Genomic DNA, 13,321 nt, shown 5'->3' with positions numbered 1-13,321 from the left:
GACCTGAGTGCAAAAATGGAGGCTCTAGCCCCTTCCGGAGCTGAGATATCGAAACTCAAAAATTCGGCCCGAAAAAAAAACGACAGTGGTACCCCTTACGGTTTTTTTTTTTGGGCGAAAAATTAAGTTTCTCCAATCTTCCCAAAACTCTGGATTCTGATAGAGGGCCATGAGACTTAGACCTGAGTGCAAAAATGGAGGCTCTAGCCCCTTCCGGAGCTGAGATATCGAAACTCAAAAATTCGGCCCGAAAAAAAAAACGACAGTGGTACCCCTTACGCTTTTTTTTTGGGAGAAAAATTAAGTTTCTCCAATCTTCCCAAAACTCTGGATTCTGATAGAGGGCCATGAGACTTAGACCTGAGCGCAAAAATGGAGGCTCTAGCCCCTTCCAGAGCTGAGATATCCAAACTCAAAAATTCGGCCCGAAAAAAAAAACGACAGTGGTACCCCTTACGTTTTTTTTTTTGGGCGAAAAATTAAGTTTCTCCAATCTTCCCAAAACTCTGGATTCTGATAGAGGGCCATGAGACTTAGACCTGAGTGCAAAAATGGAGGCTCTAGCCCCTTCCAGAGCTGAGATATCGAAACTCAAAAATTCGGCCCGAAAAAAAAAACGACAGTGGTACCCCTTACGTTTTTTTTTTTTGGGCGAAAAATTAAGTTTCTCCAATCTTCCCAAAACTCTGGATTCTGATAGAGGGCCATGAGACTTAGACCTGAGTGCAAAAATGGAGGCTCTAGCCCCTTCCAGAGCTGAGATATCCAAACTCAAAAATTCGGCCCGAAAAAAAAACGACAGTGGTACCCCTTACGTTTTTTTTTTTGGCCGAAAAATTAAGTTTCTCCAATCTTCCCAAAACTCTGGATTCTGATAGAGGGCCATGAGACTTAGACCTGAGTGCAAAAATGGAGGCTCTAGCCCCTTCCGGAGCTGAGATATCGAAACTCAAAAATTCGGCCCGAAAAAAAACGACAGTGGTACCCCGTACGTTTTTTTTTTTTGGGCGAAAAATTACGTTTCTCCAATCTTCCCAAAACTCTGGATTCTGATAGAGGGCCATGAGACTTAGACCTGAGTGCAAAAATGGAGGCTCTAGCCCCTTCCGGAGCTGAGATATCGAAACTCAAAAATTCGGCCCGAAAAAAAAACGACAGTGGTACCCCTTACGTTTTTTTTTTTTGGGCGAAAAATTACGTTTCTCCAATCTTCCCAAAACTCTGGATTCTGATAGAGGGCCATGAGACTTAGACCTGAGTGCAAAAATGGAGGCTCTAGCCCCTTCCGGAGCTGAGATATCGAAACTCAAAAATTCGGCCCGAAAAAAAACGACAGTGGTACCCCGTACGTTTTTTTTTTTTTGGGCGAAAAATTACGTTTCTCCAATCTTCCCAAAACTCTGGATTCTGATAGAGGGCCATGAGACTTAGACCTGAGTGCAAAAATGGAGGCTCTAGCCCCTTCCGGAGCTGAGATATCGAAACTCAAAAATTCGGCCCGAAAAAAAAACGACAGTGGTACCCCTTACGTTTTTTTTTTTTGGGCGAAAAATTACGTTTCTCCAATCTTCCCAAAACTCTGGATTCTGATAGAGGGCCATGAGACTTAGACCTGAGTGCAAAAATGGAGGCTCTAGCCCCTTCCAGAGCTGAGATATCCAAACTCAAAAATTCGGCCCGAAAAAAAAACGACAGTGGTACCCCTTACGTTTTTTTTGGGGGGGCAAAAAAGTAAGTTTCTCCAATCTTCCCAAAACTCTGGATTCTGATAGAGGGCCATGAGACTTAGACCTGAGTGCAAAAATGGAGGCTCTAGCCCCTTCCAGAGCTGAGATATCGAAACTCAAAAATTCGGCCCGAAAAAAAAAACGACAGTGGTACCCCTTACGTTTTTTTTTTTTGGGCAAAAAATTAAGTTTCTCCAATCTTCCCAAAACTCTGGATTCTGATAGAGGGCAATGAGACTTAGACCTGAGTGCAAAAATGGAGGCTCTAGCCCCTTCCGGAGCTGAGATATCGAAACTCAAAAATTCGGCCCGAAAAAAAAAAACGACAGTTGTACCCCTTACGTTTTTTTTTTGGGCGAAAAATTAAGTTTCTCCAATCTTCCCAAAACTCTGGATTCTGATAGAGGGCCATGAGACTTAGACCTGAGTGCAAAAATGGAGGCTCTAGCCCCTTCCAGAGCTGAGATATCGAAACTCAAAAATTCGGCCCGAAAAAAAAACGACAGTGGTACCCCTTACGTTTTTTTTTTTTTGGGCGAAAAATTAAGTTTCTCCAATCTTCCCAAAACTCTGGATTCTGATAGAGGGCAATGAGACTTAGACCTGAGTGCAAAAATGGAGGCTCTAGCCCCTTCCGGAGCTGAGATATCGAAACTCAAAAATTCGGCCCGAAAAAAAAACGAGAGTGGTACCCCATACGTTTTTTTTTTGGGCGAAAATTTAAGTTTCTCCAATCATCCCAAAACTCTGGATTCTGATAGAGGGCCATGAGACTTAGACCTGAGTGCAAAAATGGAGGCTCTAGCCCCTTCCAGAGCTGAGATATCCAAACTCAAAAATTCGGCCCGAAAAAAAAACGACAGTGGTACCCCTTACGTTTTTTTTTTTGGGCGAAAAATTAAGTTTCTCCAATCTTCCCAAAACTCTGGATTCTGATAGAGGGCAATGAGACTTAGACCTGAGTGCAAAAATGGAGGCTCTAGCCCCTTCCGGAGCTGAGATATCGAAACTCAAAAATTCGGCCCGAAAAAAAAAACGACAGTGGTACCCCTTATGTTTTTTTTTTTTGGGCGAAAAATTAAGTTTCTCCAATCTTCCCAAAACTCTGGATTCTGATAGAGGGCCATGAGACTTAGACCTGAGTGCAAAAATGGAGGCTCTAGCCCCTTCCAGAGCTGAGATATCCAAACTCAAAAATTCGGCCCGAAAAAAAAACGACAGTGGTACCCCTTACGTTTTTTTTTTTGCGCGAAAAATTACGTTTCTCCAATCTTCCCAAAACTCTGGATTCTGATAGAGGGCCATGAGACTTAGACCTGAGTGCAAAAATGGAGGCTCTAGCCCCTTCCAGAGCTGAGATATCGAAACTCAAAAATTCGGCCCCAAAAAAAAACGACAGTGGTACCCCTTACGTTTTTTTTTTTTGGGCGAAAAATTAAGTTTCTCCAATCTTCCCAAAACTCTGGATTCTGATAGAGGGCCATGAGACTTAGACCTGAGTGCAAAAATGGAGGCTCTAGCCCCTTCCGGAGCTGAGATATCGAAACTCAAAAATTCGGCCCAAAAAAAACGACAGTGGTACCCCTTACGTTTTTTTTTTTTGGGCGAAAAATTAAGTTTCTCCAATCTTCCCAAAACTCTGGATTCTGATAGAGGGCAATGAGACTTAGACCTGAGTGCAAAAATGGAGGCTCTAGCCCCTTCCGGAGCTGAGATATCGAAACTCAAAAATTCGGCCCGAAAAAAAAACGACAGTGGTACCCCATACGTTTTTTTTTTGGGCGAAAATTTAAGTTTCTCCAATCATCCCAAAACTCTGGATTCTGATAGAGGGCCATGAGACTTAGACCTGAGTGCAAAAATGGAGGCTCTAGCCCCTTCCAGAGCTGAGATATCCAAACTCAAAAATTCGGCCCGAAAAAAAAACGACAGTGGTACCCCTTACGTTTTTTTTTTTGGGCGAAAAATTAAGTTTCTCCAATCTTCCCAAAACTCTGGATTCTGATAGAGGGCAATGAGACTTAGACCTGAGTGCAAAAATGGAGGCTCTAGCCCCTTCCGGAGCTGAGATATCGAAACTCAAAAATTCGGCCCGAAAAAAAAAACGACAGTGGTACCCCTTATGTTTTTTTTTTTTGGGCGAAAAATTAAGTTTCTCCAATCTTCCCAAAACTCTGGATTCTGATAGAGGGCCATGAGACTTAGACCTGAGTGCAAAAATGGAGGCTCTAGCCCCTTCCAGAGCTGAGATATCCAAACTCAAAAATTCGGCCCGAAAAAAAAACGACAGTGGTACCCCTTACGTTTTTTTTTTTGCGCGAAAAATTACGTTTCTCCAATCTTCCCAAAACTCTGGATTCTGATAGAGGGCCATGAGACTTAGACCTGAGTGCAAAAATGGAGGCTCTAGCCCCTTCCAGAGCTGAGATATCGAAACTCAAAAATTCGGCCCCAAAAAAAAACGACAGTGGTACCCCTTACGTTTTTTTTTTTTGGGCGAAAAATTAAGTTTCTCCAATCTTCCCAAAACTCTGGATTCTGATAGAGGGCCATGAGACTTAGACCTGAGTGCAAAAATGGAGGCTCTAGCCCCTTCCGGAGCTGAGATATCGAAACTCAAAAATTCGGCCCAAAAAAAACGACAGTGGTACCCCTTACGGTTTTTTTTTTGGGGCGAAAAATTAAGTTTCTCCAATCTTCCCAAAACTCTGGATTCTGATAGAGGGCCATGAGACTTAGACCTGAGTGCAAAAATGGAGGCTCTAGCCCCTTCCAGAGCTGAGATATCGAAACTCCAAAATTCGGCCCGAAAAAAAAAACGACAGTGGTACCCCTTACGTTTTTTTTTTTTGGCCGAAAAATTAAGTTTCTCCAATCTTCCCAAAACTCTGGATTCTGATAGAGGGCCATGAGACTTAGACCTGAGTGCAAAAATGGAGGCTCTAGCCTCTTCCGGAGCTGAGATATCGAAACTCAAAAATTCGGCCCGAAAAAAAAACGACAGTGGTACCCCTTACGTTTTTTTTTTTTTGGGGCGAAAAATTAAGTTTCCCCAATCTTCTCAAAACTCTGGATTCTAATAGAGGGCCATGAGACTTAGACCTGAGTGCAACAATGGAGGCTCTAGACCCTTCCAGAGCTGAGATATTGAGATATTTATAATGGCATAAATGCTACGTGGGATCTCAATATCTCAGCTCTGGAAGGGTCTAGAGCCTCCATTTTCGCATTATAGTCTTATAGCTAGTAGTAGTATTCAGCCATGGTTTAACTCTACATCTATCTCGAACTGTCCTGAAAGGGACAACAGTATCCAAAATGCTTTGGCAAGTTAAAAAGAACGATGAAGTTAATTCTTCAGTAGTTAGTCCCCGTGATGGCATCAAATAATTCAACTCAATTTATTTATTTTATTTATTTATTTATTTAGTACAGGGACAGTGCATATTCATAAACATTTCTGTCAATATGCCAGAATTAGCCTAAAGGCTATTTTTCATCCGCTGTCCCTAGACAGTTGGTAAGAGTCACCCTAAAAAAAGAAAAAAATTACATAGTTCATAGCACTAAAAAAAAAATTTAAATACATTTAGTAAAATATCTATTATGTTAGTGTATATACTCTAAACACATCAAAACAACAATCGGACAAACATCACGTAAAAAACAGGACAACACATAAGGAAAAAAGTCAACAGTGTGCAACGAGAGCATATGTAGAAGTAGGCTAATGTTGGCAGATCTGATGATCAATAAGCCATTTTTTTAACTGAATTTTAAATGAACTATACGTGTTTATATTTCTGATAGTTATCGGGGTGAGGTTCCACTCAGCAGCAGCTTGAACAGAAAAAGCAGTATGACCAAATACACTTTTCCTAAAGGGAATGATACAATCTCCCCTAGCTGCACCTCTGGTGCTGCAGGAATCAGCTGTTCGAGTATTGACAAACTGTTGGAGGGGAGGGGAAGATAAACCATTAATAATTTTATAAATAAGACATAGATTTGAGTATTTAACCAAATTATCCCAACTGAGCAATCTATATTTTTGTAATATTGGACAATGATGAGAAATACATGGCTTCTTATCCAGAGTTTTAACAGTTCGTTTGTAAAGTGATTGCAGAGATTTCTAAGATGTACTACTAGCTTGTGCCCAAACGGGTAGACAGTAAGTGATGTGTGAGAAAATCATAGAATGCATGTACATTTTTGCTGCCTGTGCGGACATTTGATGGCGAATGTGTCTAAAGTTACTGAGACTATATTTAATTCTATTACAGACCATTTTTACATGTGATGAGAATGATAACTTTGAATCAATTAAAACTCCCAGATATTTGTATTCTGACACTATCTGCAATTTTTCCCCTGAAACAAAAATATCTGGCTCAACACTGAAGTTTTTTCGTGGGACTTAGTAAAAAACATTGCTACTGTTTTTGATGTATTCAGCTGCAGGCAGGAGTGTTTCAACCAAGCTGTGATGCTATCCATGGCGTTAGTGAGCTTCTCTACCACCTGAGCGATATTCCTACCGTGTGCATAAACTACGGTGTCATCAGCATACATCTGCACAAAAACATCAGGACAAGCGAGTGGGAGGTCATTTATATAAATGGAGAATAACAGGGGCCCTTAATTAGATCCCTGAGGTAGACCGGTGGACAGACTCAAGGCCGTCGATTTAGATGATGATGATCATTAAGTTGAAAGCCTCAGAAAATAAATGTGAAGTTGAGGGCTTTATTATCCGACGACAACGTTTTGGAGCAGTCACTTTATAGTCACAAGAAATACATATCTCAAATAGGACAGGCAAATGGTCGGAAAAAGTGGCATCACAAACGTTGATGTTACTAATATAGGCAAGCCATATGTCAAAACCAAATCTAGTGTATGTCCACATATATGGGTTGGGCAAACAACAGACAGAGAGTTAAAATACAAGAATCCACAAGATTTAAGAAAACTTTGACTAGAGGCTTTTCAGGACAGCACACATGGATATTAAAATCCCCCCAAATTAAGACCCGGTCATGATATTTGATCATGATACCGGCTAAATAATCAGAGAAATCATCAATAAAATCTTTGTTATATGTAGGTGGGTGATAAACCACAGTAAACAGTACAGGATAGTTCAGATCAAATTCAAAAATAATAAGTTCAAAGCTGGAGTAGGAGAAAGCAGGCAGATGCCTACAGTTTAAGTGTTCTTTAAAAATAGTTGCTACTCCACCTCCCCGTCCGGTAAGCCGTGGAGAGTTAAAATAGGTGCAGTTCAAAGGTAAAACTTAAGAAAATACACTCGATTCACCAGCCCCGACCCAGGTTTAGTCACACACAACATATCCAGGTCCTTGTAAAAAAAGTCATTCAAAATAAAGGACTTGTTGGCTAATGATCTAGCATTCACCAAAGCTATCCTCACAGGAGTAGAGTCTTTCAGCTACGGAGATTCAAAGACCAAGGACCGATGGAGAGTTGCGTCCACACTTCTTTTCCACCGGGAAGCCTGAGTTGCAACCGGGGATTTAAGGCCCACAGACCAATGGAAAGTTACATCCCCAGCTCTTTTAAACCTGGATGTCTAATAAGTTGTAGCCGAAGGCTTTTTATCCGGGTCACAGGTACCAGCCACCTGTACACAGGATCCACGGTGCACTGAGGCGCATAGCGGCGATAGTCCACATCACAATCCCCGGACATCCAAGTTTTCAGAGCCCATTGCAGGGGTCGCTGTCGAGCCCCCCTGCCACGCCTGGGTACCAGCTTCAGCCCGGCCCTGATGGCCGCGGGTTCTGACCCGTGTGCAAAGTTTCAAGAGTTTTCGAGCATGTTAAGGGCCCCAAAAGTGAAAAAAATATCCTAAGGAAAACAGTGATTGTAAGAACAGTGAATGCATGTTGATGTCAAGGTGACAGATGCCTATTTGTATTTCACAAGGTCCGAAGTTTCTCCTTTTCTTTTTCTTTTTTTCATTATAGCCTGATTTAAGTTTTATTTCCTAATTATAACGTGTAGCGCTGTTTTTAAACTTGTTCAAACTATAATATATTTGTTATTTGTCTAAAATTAGGGAATAAAAGCAATTGTTTTGTTCTGCATGAGCAAACACTTTCTGGTTTTAGAGTTCCAAGGTATCCTTAAGCCGATTAATAAAAAATATTGTTTTATTTATATATAAACACTGTCTTTATATGAAGAGTTCAGATGCAAAAGCCTCTAAGTGCCATTTGAAATTTTCTTCTAAAATGATAATTTTCATCAAGCTTGTATATTTAAGTTTAGTAATTTCACTTAAATTGCAATGAAGATTGCCTATTAATTGTCATTTAAGTGAAATTACTGGACTTAAATATGCAAGCTTGATAAAAATGGTCATTTTAGAAGAAAATTTCAAATGGCATTTAGAGGGTTTTGCATCTGAACTCTTCATATATAAATATTGTTTTATTTATATAGAAAGTTACTAATAATTATATTTGGGTATTTTTATTTATTTATTTTTGTTCATGTGTTAACCTAAAGCAAAGTATAACGCTCCCAATATCTACTTTAACGGAGCTCCGAACATTGCAAACTCTGAATGCGTGCATGAGATATTAAAGCAATGCAATTTCTTCATCTGTTTGCAACGAAATTTTAATTTTAATTACAATGGTGATGTTTTTATTTTTCTATTAGGCCTATTTATTATGTACAACATTTAAATTAATATTCAGAAACGGGTAAAGTTACTTTTCTGATGAACTTTATCCTACTGCAAACCAAAATAAAATATTTGAGATATCTCTGCTATTCTGAATTAATGGGATAGTTAATTTTTTTTGTCTGCAGAACGAAAAGATAAAGATCAAGAAATCCAGGAACAGAATTACGAAAGTGATAAATGAGTCAAACAGTCTCATGAAGATGCGCATCTATACCACGAGTGTCATTTCTTGTGGCATTTATACGCCAAAAATGTTTTTTTCGTGTATATGGTACGCACTAAAAAACCCTGGGTTAGGTTTAGGGGGTGGGGAGTTTGTGCGTATTATACGCAAAAAAGTGCGTATCATATGTACGCGAAAATCGCGTGCCATATACACGCAAAAACTGTTTTTGCCGTATAAATGCCGCGAGAAATGACATTCGTGCCATAGATACGAACTTTCATGAGATCGGGCTGAGGGAACGCATCTCAAAGTCGCATGCACAGACTCATGTTGCCGTTGGAGCAGTCAGTGCCGAACAATAGGCACATAAAGTATTAAGCTTACTAAAGTTAGAAAAGTTCAGTGAGTGATTTTCTTTATCCTTTGTTCTTTGATCAACATTAAATATTGGCACCGAGTACAGGCTGTCAATGCACGGACTCAATAGACACAGGCCTGTTCAACCGTTTTAAAGACAAACGACTGTGTTTACGGGGATATTTAGAACTTTAAAGAAGATGTGTACTGACTTCTTTCCGTGGTTGAAACAATTCTTCTGACGTTTAATCATGTTTATTTGATGCTATAAATTACCAAGAAGGATATTTGTGAGAAATTGTATGTGCATTTGTCCGTGCATGAGAAGAGGCTGTGTGTGCAGCTCAGAAAACAGCGCGCATGCAGAAGTGTTCTCTCGCGTCTTGCGCTTAATGCTATCAAGAAGAATCAATTTTCTATTCCTAACCCTACTAACTAGCCAATAGAAAATGTACAAATCATGCTATTGCATGCAAGTAAATATGTGTAAAACTACAGGGCTATGTGAAATATTTTTGACTTTTTTTTTAAATTGATGATTATCGTCCGGAAACAGACTTATAATCGATATTGCGATTCTTGCGAGACATCGTCGATATACGATAATATCACCATATCGCCCAGCCCTAGTAGTCACTCTCATTTTTACAAACAAATCCTCTTTAAAACTGCTGCAGTGTATACGTCACATTTTGATATCATGTGGGGCGACCAACCTAGTAAGTAAGTAAACTTTATTTATATAGCACTTTTCACAGACATGAAGGGTCACAAAGTGCTTCACAGAAAAAAACAAATAATAATACAAATAAAAACCACAATAAACATTACATCAACACCATATAGCTAGTTAAAAGCTTGTCTAAAAAGATGTGTCTTAACCCTCAGGTGCTCTTCGGTCATTTCTGACCGAAAAAATTTATGTTTTGAAATGTTAAAAATCACAGCTTCATCGGAATGTTACGAAACTTGGTGACTTTTATTCCATTGGGTATGTGAACACACAAAAAAATTGAGGTCATGATCCGAGCATGCTAAGTGGTCGTAAAAAAAATAGTCACACTTGTGCTCTTCGGTCAAAAATGACCGACCATAGGAAATGAATGGGAAATTGACAAAAACACAAAAACTTTGAGAATTTTTGTGTGTACAATCTACAAATCGGCCACGATGCAGAAAAAAAGTGCTCAGCATTGAAGGGGTGACACTCTAAAACATCAAGAGTGCAAAACAGACATACCCACCCACACACACACTTTTATACACAAAAACACCAATAAATTGTGATTAAAAAATCTGTTTTGAATTTCTAAAAAATCACTGCTTCATCAGAAAATTACAAAACTTCGTGACTTTTATGGCAACATGTATGTGAACACACAAAAAAATTGAGGTCATGATTCGAGCACTTTAAGTGGTCGTAAAAAAATGAGATACACTTCTGCTCTTCTGTCAAACATGACCGACCATAGGAAATGAATGGGAAATTGACAAAAACAACAATCTACAACTTCAAACTACAATTTGCAATCTACAAATTGGCCATGATGCAGAAAAAAGTGCTCAACAATGAAGGGGTGACACTATAAAACATCAAGATTGTGATATTGACTCTCACCCACACTCACAAACAGACGCACACACGCACAAATAAACACACACCTATATATTTGTTACGGTTCAGTGAGACATGCTCATTAAATATTATTTTACATAAAGTGTTATAATTGAGTGAATTGCATTGTTTTTTGTTTGTTTTTTGTACAAATTCAGAATAAAAAAAAAATGTGTATAAAATTTGCTTCCTAGCATTCTCTTTCTAACACAATGTTTAGGTTTGACTGTAATCATAATGCAAAAACTAACACTTTAAATCACTATTAAAAAAAAAAAATCTAAAACTTGATAAGAAATAGTCTTTGAGATTGTTTAAATATATGTTGAAATCCACCTATAACAAAAAAATAAGTAAACGTGTCTATGAACAGCTGGGGAATTCACATGCCTCTCCATAGAAAACTGTACATTTCATCTAGTGGTTACAACATGGTTCTACGCTTTCTCTCCATACTCTTACCAGATGGCGCTAATCTGCCTTCAAAATTTTTTTTTGGAAGGCCTAGTCTCTATTTTAACCTAAAATACTGCTTAAAAAAAATAAAATAAAAAATGTATATATATATATATATATATATATATATATATATATATATAAAAGTTTGTATTATTTTCAATGGCAAAAATGGACCATAAATATTGCATAAATATTAATAAGTAACATCAAATTGGCTCAAAATACAAAATTAAAAAGAAAAAATATAACTGAACAAAAATAAATTGCATTGGTTTTACTGGGATGGAGAAAGTTTCATTTTTAGGTGTCCGGTCACTTTTGACCGGGAAGATAACAAGTGACTCCGAAACGAAGGCTAGTGATTACACCATGATTCTACGCTTTTTCTCTATACTGTAACTAGATGGTGCTAATTTTCTTCAAAAAATATTTTTTTTCTGAAGGCCAAGACTCTATAGTATACTAAAATACTGCATTCATAATTTTTTTTAAAAAATTATATATATTTAGAAAAATATATATACATGTTCCATGGCAAAAATAAACCATAAATATTGCATAAATATTAATAAATTCAATCAAACTGTCTCAAAATACTAAATTAAAAAGAATAAATATTATAGAACAAAAATAAATTGCATTGGTTTTACTGGGATGGAGAAAGTTTCATTTTTAGGTGTCCGGTCACTTTTGACCGGGAAGATAACAAGTGTGACTCCGAAACGAAGAGCACCTGAGGGTTAAGGTGCTTACTAAAATTTTCTACAGAGTCCAGAGCTCTCAAGGCTAATGGAAGAGAGTTCCAGAGCCTTGGAGCCACCACACAGAAAGCACAATCACCTCTTGTTATAAGACGGGTTCTAGGAACAGTAAAAAGGTCTTGGCCTGAAGACTTCAAGGTCTGTTTTCAGTCTATCGATCAGAGTGCAGTGATCCACAGTATCAAACGCTGCACTTAGATCTAATAGAACCAGCACAGAGCATTTACCCCCATCAGCAGCCATCAGAATATCATTAGAGACCCTAAGGAGGGCAGTCTCAGTTGAATGTTTTTTACAAAACCCAGACTGAAATTTATCATGGATATTGTGTAAATTTAAAGTATTATTTAGCTGGTCCGCAACAACCTTTTCTGAAATTTTAGAAATAAATGGCAATTTAGAAATAGGCCCATAATTTTTGTATGAAGCTGCATCAAGGTTGCTCTTTTCAAGATAGGCTGAACTATGGCATGCTTAAAACAACTAGGAACCTGGCCCAGCTGAAGAGATAAGTTTAAAATTGAAACCAAACAAGGGCCAGGATAATGTATGGATTTTAAAAGCAGAGATGTAGGTAGAATATCAACTGGGCTTTGAGAAGGTTTCATCGTCCCCACTAATTTAAGGATGTCATTCAGGGAAATAGGGCCGAAAGAGTCCAATATTGAAGGTCTGTGCTGATTACTTATTTGGCGGTCTGCTGATGGAACAATGCCTGCCCTGACAGTTCTAACCTTGTCCACAAAATAACGCAGAAAGTGGTTGCAGTCAGCATTTGAAAACACAGGGACACTACAAGTAGCAGGAGACACAATGTTGTTAAAGGTTCTCAAAGCGATCCTGGGTGTTGACGTTAAAACAATTTAACGTTACCCACCTGTCAGGCAAAAACAGAGCAACCTGAATGTCGGACTGGAAGCCCTTCTGCCGCCGGAGTTCTCGCCATCCTTCAAAAGCTTTGCTACCGATGTAAATTCGGAACTTCGCACATTCTTTATCCGACTCCTTCTTCTTTTTAATTTGTTCTTCAGAACGACGTCTCTTTGGTCGTGTGTCGGTAATTTTTCAAACTTCCCTCTGATGCTTCGCTGCTCTCCTTCACACACACACACACACACACCCTTCATGTGCACGCGCACTAACCCCCCAGACCCACCCTCAAATACTTCTTGCCAGTGATTGGCTGGAACACTGTTTGTTTGGTTTCGTGGTCCGGGTGAGACATGATTGTTTTTGTTGCCGTTTGTGGATCCTGTGGTGTCTACAGAGACCGCGTTTTTTTACAGTGTGTTTAGGGGACAGGCAGCTAGCCGATAGTGAGGAGACGTTTGATATATGTGACGAAAAATGTTTTGGCCCAGCATCGCTTAGAGAACCTTTAATAGTATCAAAGAGAGCTTTAGGATTTTTTTTATTGGCAGATATCAGATTGGTAAAGTAAGAGCAACCTTAATAATTTTGTTTAAGACCATTAAAAGCTCTTTAAGATGCAGGCGGTGGACTTGTAATTGAGAG

The sequence above is a fragment of the Pimephales promelas genome, chromosome 2, assembly GCF_988280905.1.
Source record: "Pimephales promelas chromosome 2, fPimPro1.hap1.1, whole genome shotgun sequence".
NCBI lineage: Eukaryota > Metazoa > Chordata > Actinopteri > Cypriniformes > Leuciscidae > Pimephales > Pimephales promelas.
Note: the sequence above shows the minus strand (reverse complement) of the source record.